The 17,554-nt window shown below is 39.7% G+C and overlaps 1 long non-coding RNA gene across 1 annotated transcript; it reads right to left on the bottom strand.

Moving 5' to 3' along the window:
* Positions 1-15,873: 15,873 nt before the first annotated feature.
* On the bottom strand, positions 15,874-17,352 carry LOC146563509 (uncharacterized). The gene is made up of 2 exons (XR_014894253.1): positions 16,130-17,352; positions 15,874-16,046 (listed from the first exon to the last, which is right to left on the bottom strand). It is a non-coding gene; the product is annotated as an uncharacterized LOC146563509 (long non-coding RNA).
* Positions 17,353-17,554: the final 202 nt, after the last annotated feature.

The raw sequence follows: 17,554 nt of genomic DNA, 5'->3' as shown, positions 1-17,554 counted from the left end.
AAGTCAGGGCAGATGTCTGCTCCTACCTGAGCCTGGTTTTTCCAGAGGTTTCTTACTGTTAAAAGGGAGTTTTTCCTTCGCATTGTCACCAAGTGCTTGCTCATAGGTTATATGATTGTTGGGATCTTCTCTTTCTTATAATATAAAGTACCTAGAGCCAACTGTTGTTGTGATTTAACAGTGTATAATTAAAATTGACTTGAATCGAACTGAATGGTTGGATATTCTGATAAAGCCTTAAGTGGAATTACTCATGGACTTGAAAGTGCTAATTGTTCAAATATAACAAACACATTTGTAGAAGGAAAGGTACCACCTGTTTTCCCCCACACTTTTCCAGAAAAAATTGAATAAACTAAACAGTGTTGAAATTTTCATTGTTATATAGAAAAAGGCCACACTAGAAGTGCTGTGTTAAAATAATATATATATATATATATATATATATATATATATATATATATATATATATATATATATATATATATATATATCTCCATGATTTTAGGCTATAAGAAAACCATTTTATGCTCCAATCGTTAGAACAATGGAGATGTTGTGCAATTTGCTATTTCCAGTTTAGCATTTATGTGAGAAACAGCTTTACTCTGTAGATATCTCAAATATAATATTAGATAAATATAATTGGAATTCAACGGTCAATTCTTTAATTTGAATAACAAACAACTGTAAGGAAACATTAATGGTTTATGGTGGTAACAACATCTTCAGAAAGCCTTGCTGTGCTGTTTTTTGGAGACTTTGAATTCAAATGTGCTTGTGTTGCTTAAATGTTCTATAGGCTATAAATAAAATAGACATGACTGTCAACATAAAAAGGTTCAGACATTTTTCATGGTGCATATTCTAGGCAAAAAACTCAAGAATGTAATACAGTTGATTGGGCTACATACTGAAGTTAGGGGACAGAAAAAAAGTATTGATCCTATTGCACTAGTATCAGTCTCATGCCAGTGTTGGTATTGATACTATCGACATTTGGATCGCTCTTTAACTTCCTCTGATTTATATATCTAAGTGACTATCTAAGTTACTTAAATCATTTTATTTTACATTTTTGACTCCTGGTGGACTTTCTGGATCAGGGTGGTCTCCAGAATATCCCTTTGGATCGCTGCCACACCTTTCCCACAGTGCTCTCTTATACTTCTAGCAAGGCATCCCTTTCCTATTCAATTAGGACTTTTGACCAAAAAAAATACAAGCGTGCGTGTGTGTGTGTTGCAGGAGGTGGAGGTTCAGATCCACTTGGTGTTGGAATGCGCTGTGGTATGTGGTTGAAACGATAGGGGCTGAACCAAGGATTCTTGCCCTATAGTCTGTGTAGTGTGGGCGGCTGCTGTTGCTGCCTTTCTTGTGTGTGTGTGAGAGTGTGTATGTGTGGGTGTTTGTGTGTGTTTTCTTTGTGCTTCAGGGTGTTTGTGCCCTCTACACCTCCGCACCCCTGGGAAAGTTTAACAGGTGTGCCTTGCAATACAACAGCAGCAGCAGGAGTGAGGGGATATCGAAGGCAGCCAGGGTGCTGAAACCTCCCTGTGGGTACTGTTTCCCAGCATGCATTCATGCAGCTGACCACCAACATCTCTGCCTCCAGTTCCATTTCTGAGAAGAAAAGCCAAAGAATGATAGCTAATTATCCATTAACACCACAGATGCACCAAGCAGAACACACGCGTACAATCCTCAAATATTTCATCTGCAGTGCTGCTCTCTGAACCCGCCTATGTCATCACCGTCGCTGAAGAATTAAACTCACTACAGAGTGTGTAGAGCTGGACGGACAACTCAATTCATTTTAAAGTAGGTTTTCATTGCGTAATATAATTCCCAGTTGTGTATCTTGAAAGTGAGGATTCTCAGTCATCCGAGTCATGGTTATATCCAAGAAAGTTTGGACAGGGCAGCTGGATTTAGATGCTGGAGGACATTTCATCGTTCGCGGATGGGGCAAAACATGCAACCAAGAGATCAATTTGGGATTTTTTTTTTTTCGGACACTATAACATTAACGGAAAAACTGACTAAATAATCAAAAGAGTGCACAATGAGACAATCTCAACCACCAATTCTGGAAGTCAAGAAAATAAACTAGATTTTACTTTTTACTGAAGCTGTTATTTATTTATTTTAAATTTTCCACATATAATCTGTGCGAGTCTGAGACAGTGAGTGTTACTCAAATACTGTTTTCATATTTTCTTGCTTTATATTATTGTGATTCATTTTTTAACTGCCTTTGAGAATTTCTGATCATCGTACTAGACAAAAAAAGGAGCTTTTAGCCTTAAATATGAGTATTAGTTACAGTCCTTATTAGATTTGCTGAGTCTAATTGTTAGAGGAAAGTTTTACTTGCTGTTTAAATACGTCCAAGGCTTTTCCTGCCTAAACGTCCACACACATCCTCTACTGTTACCCACTTGCATTTAAATAAAACAAACAAAAAACCCAACCATTTATGACTGAAGGCTTCACACAATCCACTTCTTCCAGGCTGGAAGATGTGAGTGGTGTGTGGAAGGTGTGATTGCATGAAATATAAAGACAGGTTGGCGTACACTGGGTGTGCATTGCCTTTCAGCACAGTCCTCTGTTTCAGATCCCAGCACAGTGGCAGTTTGCTTTTTCAGTGCATTCACAGACAATCTTGTTGAAAACCTTGAGAGATTTTCAAAAGTGGACTTGTTGTGGAAAATTGTCAGTTTGGTCTTGAGTCCAAACAGCTTTATTTGGATGGAGAAAGCACCGGAGCCTATCTGAATTAATAGATGAGTTGTAAGAAAGGCTTATTTTCTTATGCCTGGGCTCAAAGTATGCAGCGTTAGTACCCTGAGCTCCGGGCGGTTCCTGAAGTTGTGTTTGCAGTGCAGGGAGAGGAGCCAGCACAGATGGTTAGGTACCAAAGGCAGCAGACTTTTTCTCATGCCTTTAAATGGGAGCACTCTCTTTCTTAGCTAATATTTAGCTCCTTCAAATGCTAATGGAGTGGCTTCGCTCTCCAAGGTTAGCATAACAACTATGGGAAAGCCTTTAGATCTCAGACATTTGTTTACTAGATGAAAGAGCCTGCACATCGTAAGAGCAGAGAGGGAGAGAGCCAGGACTCCCAGCTCTATATCTCCTGAAGCACCCCCAGCCAGTTTTAAGTCACATGCGCTATTTGGGCCTTTTTCTCAACACTTAATTTCCCCCCAACACTTATTTTATTCTCTGATGATTCTGAGAAGAAGCTGTTGTCATGCTTTTAATGTGACGTCTCATTGTGTGTGCGTGCGGGAAGTGGGACTGTATGATAATAAATAAAGGCTGGGAGAGTAGATAACTGGAATGGATTGCTATGATCCTAAAAAACAAATAAGTCGGGAATGGTTTGTATATTTTTCATATCATTTATTTTCATTGAATCACAGATTATTTGGATATGAGCAGGAAACAGCGTCCTCGATGTTGTGTCATTCTTGTAACTTGAGCTTCAATTATTTTTCCTTTTTTGTTAAAACCTCTAAAAATATCCAACTACATCTGAATTTTGAGTGTAAAACAGCAGATATTAAGGGCTTGTTTCTGTCTTTTCCACAAGCTGCTATGATTCTGTTTTTAGCTCTATTTGATCCATTGTTTAGTAGAAAAAAATATATTTATGTCACCATAGAAACACCAGTAGGGAGCACAAAATATTCTGAAGGAAAAACTTAAATGTCTTTTCTTAGAAAAGCGGCTTTGGTTTTTGATCAGAGCTCTCAAATGTTATTGATGTGCGCTGCTTCTATGACTTAAGAAAACAATCCTCCTTTATGAGTTTCCCCCCCTCCTCCTTTGAGGGCGAGCGAGATAACCTGAATTATTAAATATGTATCAAAAGAGAAGGAAAAAATAGAATCGCCCATAAAAAGGTCCACAGTAAGTAGCAGCATTTCCCCCCACTGAACAGTTTCAGAGGCAAACAACTCATATTATACTTCAAAACTGTAATAAAGCACTATCTTTCCTGCATCTCAGTTATACATTATTCACTTCTAGTTGCAAAGAGGAGACTCTAGAGGATGGTTAAGAGCCCTCTACAATATTTATGTGGCATACTGCAGTGCTGACACACACACACACACACACACACACACACACACACACACACACACACACACACACACACACACACACACACAGAGCCCTATTAAATCCTAGTGTTTGTTGCCAAGAATCCATACCTACATCTCTGTGGATTAACAACATAAAACTCTCAGCACCGAGCGGACACTGTTACGTATATATATATATATATATATATATATATATATATATATATATATATAGATATATATATATATATATTCTGTTTGTGGTATAGAAGACTGTATAATGACTTGAGGATTACTCCCTTTTATGTCACACTATCACTATCTCCCCTGCTTTGGCCCACATACTGTAGATTGTTTATGTCTGTTTTAGGATCCAGGCCAGCCATGACTACTTTCACTTGGGATTTCTATACCAGGAGCATTCTAAGTGATGATCTATTTGAAAACGTGAGATAGAAAATGCATTCCACAGAGATGCTAAATATATTTCTGAAGAGTTCTGGGAAGAAGGTTTGATTAAAGAGCACAGCCCCGTAGCCTATGTAGTGCATCAAGCTGGTAAAAGTAGCAGAGGAGGGTTTAACTTTGCAGATCATTAATGATCACGATGTATACTGCTGTATGGTAATGATGTTGATATTGCAGGTCGTCAGATGGTAATAATGGCTGCATTGCTTGCCTGATGAGACAGAAGGATCAACATCTTGTAGATGTATATAAAGAAGTCTATATGGTCAAAGCCCATGTATTTAGAGCAGCAATGAAATGAAGTTCATTTGCATTGCTAGATACTCGGTAGTAAAAGGTAAAAAAGCCTAGATTTCTTGCAGAAATAAGAAAAGACACATTTATACTGCTCCCATTAAACGTCTGTGTGTTAGTCCTTCGGTAGTGTAGATGTTGCAATCTGGGTGAACCTACAAACTCTGATCAAGCTGACGATTGAGAGCAAGTTTAATCTTTTCTCTTCTATAAATGAGAGTTTAGGTTTTTGAAACCAGAATGTTCCTGATTTGATCTTAATTTCAAATTAGTACTCTAGTAGCGACTCTAAAAATTACGTCCACATGAGGTGAAATCATTTTTTCCCACAATTTACAAGTTAGGTGTGTAATGGTAACAAAATTACTGCAGCTGACAGTGTTAGATTTCATTATGCCAGGATTGCCAAAGAATTATTTTAGCATGTCTAATTATCTCTTAAACATATAAGCTAGCAACTGTAGTTAGCTAAGACATTTACAAATATAATAACTTCATGACTTTCTCTATTGTCCACATAACACTATAAAACAAGTTCCATACCATTGAAATACATTAACTTAACATCCAAAAATCTGTTATAGCCTAAAACTAAAAATGTCGATATTTATCTAATCTGTGACGAATAGTTGCTACACATTCCCATTCTTACTGCTGAGTCAGTTCAATTCATATAGCAATATATTCTGTTATATGGTACCAGTTCACCACAGCAGTCATCTTAAGACTTTAAATAAAGGCAAACCAAAGAACCTAAGATATTAGACAGAGAACCAAAGCAATTAGACAATCCTGTGTCAGCAAGTAGTAGTAGTAAAAACTTTTAACAACAAGAAACATCTAATAGAACCAAGTTCAGGACATTTAGAGAGAAAATAGGAGCATAGAGGGATGACGAACACAAATAATACAATAAAACACACTGGTTGGTGGGACCAAACAGTTGATGCACGTTGTTACTTTTACTGTTACAACTACTATTAGTAGGGGTGCAACGATACACAAAATTCACGGTTCGGTTCGGTTCGATACTTTGGTGTCACGGTTCGATATTTTTGCGATGAAAAAATATGCATGCATTTTTAATTTCTCATTTATTGAAATTATAAATATATATTTTAACTCAAAAGTACAGTTTTTAAATTTAATGTTGCTGAAACAACAAAATAATAATAATAATTTAAAAAATCTATCTGATCGAGAAATCCCTCATCTCTGGAAAAGAGAGTTTATTACAGAGAAATGTCTCTTTCCAAAATAAAAGCTATACTATACGCTTCTTCTGGGGTATATTCTCAGCAGCATATTAAACATATCAGGCCCCATAAGGAGAATCATGTGCTAATGGCTGTCTAAATGACTCGGGTAAAGTTTGTAGCATGCGTGCTTGTTGTATTTGTCTGCTTCCACTTGTCTTTGCACTAGGATGATGTCGGCGTAAATGTGCAGTCATATTTGTTGTGTTCCCACTAGTGCTGTCAGCGTTAATCTCGTTAAAATGACATTAACGCCATAACGCAGCAAATCTCCGTTAATGAGTTAATGAGCCCCGTGCGTGGGGCTGGACGGCGTCAACACATTAACAAGCTAACTGCGCTAACGCACTAGTTCCCACCAATGTAACTAAGCATTGCGTGGCACATCCAACATACTGTTTGACTTTTGTCCATGACGCTTAACATCAGGGTCACATGAAAACCAAAATAGTTCCAAACGGCAGATCTGAATGAGGGTGGGGGAGGTTCAATTTGCCATGTTGCAACGAGCTTAGCTTCTGTCTTGCTAGCTTGCGCTGTGCTCAGTGGATCTGCACTCGACAGTGCAGCCTAGGCGGAGTAGTCGAACGCAGATCCACTGAGTGCTCAACACAGACAGCATCGTCAGAAGAAAAGTTGATAAAATAAATCAAAAATTTGTATTGTTCGATACATATGCGTACTGAACTGAAAGCACTGTATCGAACGGTTCAATATCGATACGAGTATTGTTGCACCCCTAACTATTAGTGCTGTCCTCCACTGCAATGCAAAGCCTCAATGTAAGCATTTTGGCCATTGTCGTGCTGTTTTTTTGGAGTCAAAAGTTACAATATTTGCATGAGAGGGTGGAGTGCTAACCCAGCAAACATGGCTGAAACCTTGACGTCATGTCTCTGATCAAAACTGGTTGCTATACAACGGCAAACACTGAACCAGAGACGTTGATGCTGTTTCCATGCAGAGCTGTCCTCAGCAGGTCAGCAGGGCCGAAAACAGATGGCCCCACAATGTCTTTTCCACATACACGGTCTAGTATTGCTGAAGACTTTGGAAAAAAGTCAGTAAAGTCAGTAATACTAGTCTTTAGTCTTCCATTACTGGCATTACAGAGGTTCTTGAGTTATCTGCACAGGCAGAATGGAAAAAACCTCATCAGAATGCAATCAGCTGATTTCAGTTCGTGTGAAGAACACAGGTGGTCTGTAATGTTTGATATGGACATTGCTTTTATTTTTACTTTTATTTTTAGTGTGCAGTAGTGTGCAGGACTGAAAGAACTGCATTGTACTGCTAACACAACATTGGCTGTTTGGAAGCATCTGCACAGACAGCCAACAAAGACTGGAAAAATTATTATAACAGTCAGAGACAAAGTTTCATGTGCGTATGACATGAGTATTGTATCTTCACTGAGGAGCATGCATATAAAATGATAAAACATCCTAGCATGCTGTTTACTGTCTCCCTTCATAACCCCACAAACCAAGATCCCAATCTAACAATGTGATCAGCTCTCTACACTCTCCACATCCTGATAAATAGAAGCTCTGAGTCACTGAGTCCAGATTGAGAGGCCTGATATTTTGCAGTCAGGGAGGCTATTGTGGCTATTTCAGTGTACTTGAGGTCAGGGCATTCAAGGAGCTGTCTGCTCATGGCTTGTAGAGTGAATGAATAAGAGAGCGCGGCTGCAGCAGAGATAGAGTGTGCTTGTGTGTGTGTGTGTGTGTGTGTGTGTGTGTGTGTGTGTGTGTGTGCATGAGAAAGAGAGAGGCATGGAGACAGATAGATGGAGAGAGCAGGCGCGCACACGAACACAGAAGGGAGATAGGGCTCTTTGTGTTGATGTGTTCGGTGACCTTGCACTCTCAGTGATGGGCCTCTATCTCCACTCACACAATAGAACAGCAAAAAATAGGATTCTTAGATACATCTGCGCACTGTGGAGCCAGAGACTGGATCTCACTGATGCAGTGGGCCATAACCAAGGCACCAAGCCAGGAGGGTATGTGTGTGTGTTCGTGTATGTGTGCTTCGATAGTGAATACAACAGAAATAGAGAAAAAGGAATGCCATCAATCACAAAAGCTGAGAGGCCTTGGCAGAGCCTCGGGGTGCTTATTATTTTGCCCACAGTGTGTGGGCGAGCTATAGCACATACAGGCTGGTAAGACAGCTCACAGATGTAGATCCGAGGTGTTGCGCTTCAGTAAAGGTGAGAATCACATTGAATGCTCAGTGTTTTATTGATGAGGATTTATATATTGAGAAGCCCATATTGTATGTTATTAAAAAAACAAACTATTTAGACTTTGATCGTGCAACACCACGTGCAATGGCAATGTACTGGATATGAACTATATTATAACAGCACACCACTTTGATAGGTAATAGATTTTCTTTTTTAGGCTCAGAAATAAACCTAATACATTGTGTCTCTAAAATCTCGAAATCTTGAAACTTCAGAGCAGATTGCCAGTGCAACAACGTTATTAACTCATTTTAAACTCTATTTCCAATTTCAATGCACTTATCTATATGTCAGAAATATTCTTCTTGGTAAAATTAAGCCACCAGTGACGTTAAGACCACTTTATATAAAACACTATCTTTAAACATGAAGCCGCTCCACCATTATTTTACAGAATGGGTTTAAATTAAATGACTGTGTGTGTGTATGTGTGTCAGGTTGTTCTATTCATGGGCCGAGGATGTATTCACATCTTTTACTTAAGCAAAAGCAGCAATACTTTATCATACCAATGCAAGACGAAAGTAAAAGAAGCATGATTAGGAAATTGCATTGGAGAATTGTATAAAGTGGCTGCAATTCAAAGCATTGCAGGATTACTGTCTTACATATGTTAACATATCAGGGGACAAATTGTAACAACATACTTTAGCATTGTGCATTTAGAGTTACAACACTGTAAAATCTTATACTTAAAAAAAGGTGTATATGTATGTTCAATCTTGAAGGTCATCAGGGTTTTCTGATGGGTTGTATCTTATGTTATGGAAATTGATAGCTCAATAATTTTTGAGTTTCACTAATAGAAAGTTTCTAATCGTCAGGACATCTATAAATCCTTGGGCTTCATAGAAATTCAGTGCTAAATTCTCTTTATTTTGCTAAGTCACATTTAAATATTGCATGGAAATCTGACAGCACGTCTACCTTCTAAGGCAGGTATATAAACATTTAAGGGCATCTAGGTGTCAAACTGTGTTAAAACTTGTATCTATCTTCTGACCACCGGTGTCTAAAACTAAGCTCTCAGTTCTGTAAGGTGATACACAGAACGCTTCAGGACACATGCTGTGGCTCATGCACTCTAACGATACATTTTGCACATAAAATAAATCAAGAATGCGTTCTGGCTGATTTGTCTAAAACCAAATTGTGAATAAAACGCTGCACACAACACAAATCACCTCTCTATTTTCATCTGTTCAATTTGTGTAGAACACAAGCAGGGGAATGCAATTCTGCCTCCTCTCCTTCTCCCCCCTCTCTGCACTCCTTCTTCCATCATATGTTCTTTTAGCCGTGATGCGATGGGACAGGTATGGCTACTCCCACGCTGGATACATCTTGATACATGGTTGGCTCTGTGGCGCGTAAACCCCAAGGTCTTTGTGCTCCTCACATTGCGCAGATCAATCTCCTAGGCAGGTTCCCAGGAGGAACACAAAGCCTTACAGCTGAGACACTACTGTCCCTCAACAGCAGAGAGAAAGAGACAGAGAGAGACAGAGAGAGGCATGGAGAGAGCGACCAAGGAGAGGAGGGAGGTGGTAAAGGGGGAGGTGGGGTGGAGGGGTTAGGGATTAAGTCTTTTCTTCCAGGATAAGGACCTGTCTCTGAGAGAAAGAATAAGAGAGGCTCTCTTGGATGGGGGAGAGGGTTTGATCCTTCATTCCCCCTTCACCAACCCCTTCTCCTCCGCTACCTCTCTTCTTCTTCCTTCTTTTGTGTTCCCCTCCTGCTCACTGTAATCTGACGTGACACAGTTACAGATGGTCTATCAATGCCACAGCTCATCAGAGTCCTGTTGAGGGGATTGCTGGGGGCCTATGGGGGTCTGATAGGCTGTCCAGAACCCTGCCTGCATGCCCACGTATGCATGTATGTATGTGTGTGTTTGTGTGCACCTCGTTCATGTGGGACCAGCTGAGAGGCCCAACACATCAAGCATTTGTGGCTTTGATGTCAGTGATGGTACACACCCACACACACATAGATAGATAGATATGTATATCTATATGCTACGGTCCAGTGAGGTGGTAGTTTGTCTTGATTCAACAGATTTGTTTGGAAGCAGGTGAGAAGAAATCAAGTTAACACTTTGATGGATGGATGCAGAGCGTTGTGTTTGTGAGAAGAGTCCTCCTGTTCCATCTCACCATGTTCCAAGCCCTTTGACTACATGTATCATGCCATACATCCAAATCTGAGGTTTCATCTCCATGTACTTGAATAGACGAGTCTAATTAATTATTTCTGAGATAACAAATAATATAGCTCTTTCTTATGGCCATGAAGCAGATTAGAAGCTTCTAAACTGGATTACACAAACAATGTAATGATCCTGAATGTAATCATGAAAAAGGAAGCTTCAGAACCAGTGACTATGTCGGGTATCTGTTCTTCCACTATCATTCTGTTGTTTCTTTAATGTCATTATATACTTTTCTAGGCATTTAAATGGATACTGCAGCAATCTAGCATCACAATTTAAACAACTGGAAAAATCTGAGACTACTTAACAGAAGAAGAAGAAGATATTTATGATCTTTACTCTCCACTTAAGTTAAAAGGTAAAAAGCTGAATACTTTATCCTACATTTCCCACAATGCAACTCTTTCCCTTAGCGCCTCTGTTGCTGAGTAATCAGTATTTTTTTAACCTCTCATAGATTCCAGTCATGGACAGCAGGACAATGTTTGCTTGTTATCTCTGGTAAGGTGAAGAGTTTTTGTATATACAGTGGGGCAAAAAAGTATTTAGTCAGCCACCGATTGTGCAAGTTCCCCCACCTAAAATGATGACAGAGGTCAGTAATTTGCACCAGAGGTACACTTCAACTGTGAGAGACAGAATGTGAAAAAAAAATCCATGAATCCACATGGTAGGATTTGTAAAGAATTTATTCGTAAATCAGGGTGGAAAATAAGTATTTGGTCAATAACAAAAATACAACTCAATACTTTGTAACATAAGCTTTGTTGGCAATAACAGAGGTCAAACGTTTACTATAGGTCTTTACCAGGTTTGCACACACAGTAGCTGGTATTTTGGCCCATTCCTCCATGCAGATCTTCTCGAGAGCAGTGATGTTTTGGGGCTGTCGTCGAGCAACACAGACTTTCAACTCCCGCCACAGATTTTCTATGGGGTTGAGGTCTGGAGACTGGCTAGGCCACTCCAGGACTTTCAAATGCTTCTTACGGAGCCACTCCTTTGTTGCCCGGGCGGTGTGTTTTGGATCATTGTCATGTTGGAAGACCCAGCCTCGTTTCATCTTCAAAGTTCTCACTGATGGAAAGAGGTTTTGGCTCAAAATCTCACGATACATGGCCCCATTCATTCTGTCCTTAACACGGATCAGTCCTCCTGTCCCCTTGGCAGAAAAACAGCCCCATAGCATGATGTTTCCACCCCCATGCTTCACAGTAGGTATGGTGTTCTTGGGATGCAACTCAGTATTCTTCTTCCTCCAAACACGACGAGTTGAGTTTATACCAAAAAGTTCTACTTTGGTTTCATCTGACCACATGACATTCTCCCAATCCTCTGCTGTATCATCCATGTGCTCTCTGGCAAACTTCAGACGGGCCTGGACATGCACTGGCTTCAGCAGCGGAACACGTCTGGCACTGCGGGATTTGATTCCCTGCCGTTGTAGTGTGTTACTGATGGTGACCTTTGTTACTTTGGTCCCAGCTCTCTGCAGGTCATTCACCAGGTCCCCCCGTGTGGTTCTGGGATCTTTGCTCACCGTTCTCATGTTCATTTTGACCCCACGGGATGAGATCTTGCGTGGAGCCCCAGATCGAGGGAGATTATCAGTGGTCTTGTATATCTTCCATTTTCTGATGATTGCTCCCACAGTTGATTTTTTCACACCAAGCTGCTTGCCTATTGTAGATTCACTCTTCCCAGTCTGGTGCAGGTCTACAATACTTTTCCTGGTGTCCTTCGAAAGCTCTTTGGTCTTGGCCATGGCGGCGTTTGGAGTCTTACTGTTTGAGGCTGTGGACAGGTGTCTTTTATACAGATGATGAGTTCAAACAGGTGCCATTCATACAGGTAACGAGTGGGGGACAGAAAAGCTTCGTACAGAAGACGTTACAGGTCTGTGAGAGCCAGAGATTTTCCTTGTTTGAGGTGACCAAATACTTATTTTCCACCCTAATTTACGAATAAATTCTTTACAAATCCTACCATGTGAATTCATGGATTTTTTTTTCACATTCTGTCTCTCACAGTTGAAGTGTACCTCTGGTGCAAATTACTGACCTCTGTCATCATTTTAAGTGGGGGAACTTGCACAATCGGTGGCTGACTAAATACTTTTTTGCCCCACTGTATTTTGTTTTGTATATTTAAAAAAAAAATGAAAATGTTATAAATTTACATTAGAAAATAGTATTAGTCACTTGAGTTTTTATTGAAGTCTTTCTTCTCTTTTTTTAAATTTCTTTTTTAATTGAAAGAAATCCAAGTCACAAGTAAATTCTGTTCAGGAAGGTGTTCTGTTCTGTTTTATTTATTATAAACAAGCCCCTAAAAATAATCAATGGTCATTGTTAGCCTCTATGGATTTCTTTTAGCACTATTCATGTCCAGCTCCTTTTAAAGCTCAGTTTTTTTTTAAGGCTTATGATGTAACTATAGCTCACAGGCTCACGGGCAGACACCAAATATTTGAACATGTCAGAAAATAATCTTTTTTTGTAACTAAGATTTGAATAGGTACATGAAGCTAAGGAACAGGAATCGACCACGTATATATTATTTAGTATATTAATGGCTAACCCTGCGCTGTTGATGGAACATCTCAGATGCTCCCCTGACTGAAGTTTGGCTGGTTTTCAGCATCTTTTTCCTGCCATATGATTGTCTCTGCCCAACAGGGACTTTCACATTAACTTTAATTAAGGGAAAAAAACTCATGTTCATCCTTCAGCTTCACAATGCTAATGTGTTTATATTATGCTAACCATAGCTCTGTAGCTACCCAACAGGTAGCACACCATTATATACCAGCTAAACCAACTTCAGTAACTCTACAAACGTCACTGCTGTTTAGTTTTCTGTTTTATGTCTGAAGTGACAACAGAGTTGTACATTTTTGTTTTTAGAAATCCCTCAGTCAGTACATGATATATCATCTTTAGATGGAAACTAGCAAGCTAACTTCCTGCTAACTTCTAACTCCATTAAACTTTGTAATTCCTGTTTTTCGTGGATGCCTGGATGTTAAACTTTGTTGTAAAAACCATGAGAACAGCCACACTGATCATTTTACAGAAGAGGAAAGACTTTAAACAGTTTTTAACTCTCAGTGATGCCACAGTGTTTGTTTAAATCTGGGAAACCGATGAAAAGTTTTGTCCCATAAACGGCTAATGACGTCAGACTTAAGAGGTGGATTATTTGACTGTTTATGATGTTTACTCTTAATAATTATGAATTTTTAACACAAGTCGCAAATTATAAGCAAGTGTTGAGAGTGAGGGGAACATTGTTAAAAGCTGCATTTATAAAAGTCGTGACTTAAGATAAAAGTTTTCCACAAATTGCAAATGATCTGCTATATGAAACATGTTTGTACTGGAAAACCAAGGCTTAATCATGTTTGTAAGTGCACAAGTCTTAACACCAAAGACTGAAATTAGACTAATGGAGAGGTATGCAAAGATCCATTTAGTCTCATTAATGCTGTGTGTGATATAGTGAAGCGATATGGTTGAAACTACTCTGTTTTTACCATCTGCCAAAGTGTGAAGCAGACTTTAAGAGGAGAAAATGATTATGACACATTAATGACAGGGAGAGTATACGACTCTTTAAATACAGTGTGTTTAAATATATGTGTTATATTCATACTTCATAAACTGGGAGATCGTCTCAAACTTGTCACAATCACACACACGCACACACACGCACACACACGCACACACACACGCACACGCACACGCACGCACACGCACACACACACGCGCACACACACACACGAGGCACTCAATAAAAGTGTGATTCACTACAAATTTTTAAAGAGCAAAGGATAATGAGGAGGAAAGTGGGTGAGAAGGCAAACTTTTCATACAGTGTGTGCATGTTATTGTGTGCAGTCAAAGTCCATGTGTGCATGTATACATGTGTGTGACACTGAAGCGTGGGGTGCTGTCTGCCACTCGGGGCCCCTCTTGTCGACTGCTGGCGTATCCCAGAATCCTATTAGGAGCAAGTCACACTTGGGTGGCACATTCATCATGGGCCCTGCACATTCAGATTGCTGTTATGAATATAATTAGAGAGGAGCACAGAGATGATGTTCGGGGCACTCTCTCTCTCACACACACGCAAACACAAATACACAGACATGCACACACACACATTTCTGGTCATATGTGAGTGTGCAAACACACGTCACCCCGCACAGAAATGTGTATATATGTTGTCATGCATGCAAAACATTACTGTGCATGACACACACACACACACACACAGCCTTTTCACACAAACACTTTCCCTCTGACTTGTATCACTCGCTTTCTTCCAGCGCGCAAACACGGCGGGAAAGGCGCACACACCTACTGTGATGTCAGACACTTAATTATCGCCCCATAGCTCGGTGCGCCTCGCCTCACCACTTCAAGTACAGGCCAGCCAGCTCACTTGGGACAAGGATGAACCAATCTGACACTGTTGGGTAAAAATGTCTGTGCGGTAACTTTTTCATTTTGCAAGATGGATTTAACGTAGGAAGACTACTATAAAAACAAAAAACAGCAAAACAAAGCCATTAGTGAACGAATCCTACTCTACTGTCTGTTCAATTTCCACCACAGAAACAGAATCAGTGAGCCACACTGTTGGACTGTCTAATATCTTCATTCATTATATATACACTGTAAAATCCTCTTTCTTTCACTCCCACATACCTTCCCGTCACAGTCATTTCTCTCCTCTTATGTATAAACTGTGCATTAATGTGCAGATACAACACTCCAAAACAAAGGCACTACTTTCTTGCCTTTGAGAAGTCTTTGATAGAAATATAATCCTTATGCCACCCCAGTATTCTAATATGTTTGTTTGTTCTAACGTTCTGCTGATGGCTGTTGTTGTTTTTCAATAATTAAGGATGGAAATGAGAAAGGAATAGAACTGACATTTACGTAGCGCTCTTCTAGTTGTACTGACCCCTCGAAACAGATGTCTGGATTATTGTCGAGGGTGCTTCTTCGTACTACTGTGGTAACCAGCAGTAACCATATAACTGTGAGACAAACAACAATAAAAAACAGAAAATGCCGTTTTTTTGGTGGAATATAAAATATATATTAAACTGTAGAGTAGTAGATCTGCCAGGAGGTTGTGTTTTTGCTAGGGCTTACATGTCATTCTGTCTGTAAACACAATAGTTTTTGTTTAATTCTGATAAAACTTTGTAGAGGGGTTGTCACGGTATGGCATGGCACACCGTGGAAGGAGTGGGGAAGGAGGACCCAGGCGCGGTGCTCTATGTATAGGCAGTGTTTATTTACAAAGTGAAAAACAACGTAGCAATAAATCCCCGTGTTCTCCCAGACTCCCGTGTCGTGTCTCCCCGTGAATAGTCCGTGTTTCTGTGCTCTCCGCTCCCGTGTCAGCACCCCCCGGTGCTCGCTGCTCCCGTGTCTTCCACGCTCCTCCTGCGGGAAACAAAAGACGCAGCCGTCAGGACACATACAACTTGCGGGCATACACACACTAACTCGGTAACAGGACGACTAACGTGGAGTCTCATGCAATGATCCCGCGTCGGTGGGAGCTCCAAGACTCTCCTAAGTAGCTCCCCCGGCAGGTGTGTGGCTTCGGGTGTGGCCAGTCCTTCCACAGGGCCACACCCCTCAGGCCTGCAGGTGGCTGAGCTCCATCCTCCAAGCATACCCGCAGACGTACACACACACACACACACACACACACACACACACATCTACAAGCATGGAGAAGAGCAGCAGCAACACCAAAATACATATAATAATAATAATAATAAATAACTGCTCAGGGATCCTGGGTCGCCCAGTCCCAAGACCCTGACAGGGGTCTTTTAGAAATCCATTAAAATCTTGCATACATCCTTCCATAGCTCTTCAAGATGGAAAACTGACAAATATAACATGATAATAATAATTACTATGTCACTACTATTACAAGTGTGATGTGTATCCTGTCACATTTGACCTCTGACATCTTCTTCAAGGTCAACAGATTGAACTGAAGGTCAAAGTCATCATAATGCTTTACAGGGATATTTATAACTATGTTTTGTTACTGCCACTGTGTGTACTAACAGGATACAGATATAAAAGGAATGATATATGGGGATTGTAAATATTGTGTGATTTTGGACCTCTGAGCTTTTCTTCAAGGTTAAATGAGGTCAAACTTTCATAAAATGTCTTTTTTTTTAAAGCTATTCTTAAAATTCTGCTGGATTTGTGGGAAATAATACTAGTATATGGCGATTCTAAACATCACATTATACTTTTCATCCAGATATCATGTCACAGTGGACCTTTGATCTCAATTCTACATTTCACATCTGCCTTTCTTTCAAGTTGACCCCAAAATGTGTTTTATCATTGAAGAAGGAGCTGTCAGGAGAAAGAGAATGAGCTGTATAATTAGTTAGAAATAGGGCTGTTCAATATAACGATATATATCGTTTCAAAATATATATTTTGGCGATATGGCCAAAAATATTTATCACGATATATATTTGAAAATTTGCGATAACGATATAACCGATGATATAATTGATGCGAGACAAAATACAACTCCACAACATTACTAGCGCAAAAAGACAACCTTCCATTTATTTTCACTTAAACAAGAAGCTGGTTTTTATGTACATTAAAGCTTTATAAAAATGTAACAGTGCAAATGCAAATTCCTTGCTGAAAGTTTAACCAAAAGGCATTTCCAGTAGAAATGGGCTGACATATCCTGAGCATAACCATGTATAATATCCACTGAAGTTAAAAAGAGGTGCTTTGCAACATTAAACTGCAGTGTGCAGTACGCATTTTTCGGACCATAAGGTGCACGGGATTATAAGGCACATTAAGCGAAACAAAGCAGTCAGATAAATCAAACTTTATTAAACTCATTCTTCTTGCTTCCTCCACTTCTGTACCATTGATTCATTAATGTTGAA

This window comes from Mchenga conophoros, linkage group LG11 (genome assembly GCF_057382185.1).
Source record: "Mchenga conophoros isolate Kocher_MC1m ecotype Shallow Benthic linkage group LG11, M_conophoros_male_GT1.1, whole genome shotgun sequence".
NCBI classification, from domain to species: Eukaryota; Metazoa; Chordata; class Actinopteri; order Cichliformes; family Cichlidae; genus Mchenga; species Mchenga conophoros.
Note: the sequence above shows the minus strand (reverse complement) of the source record. Positions and strands in the feature narration are given on the sequence as shown.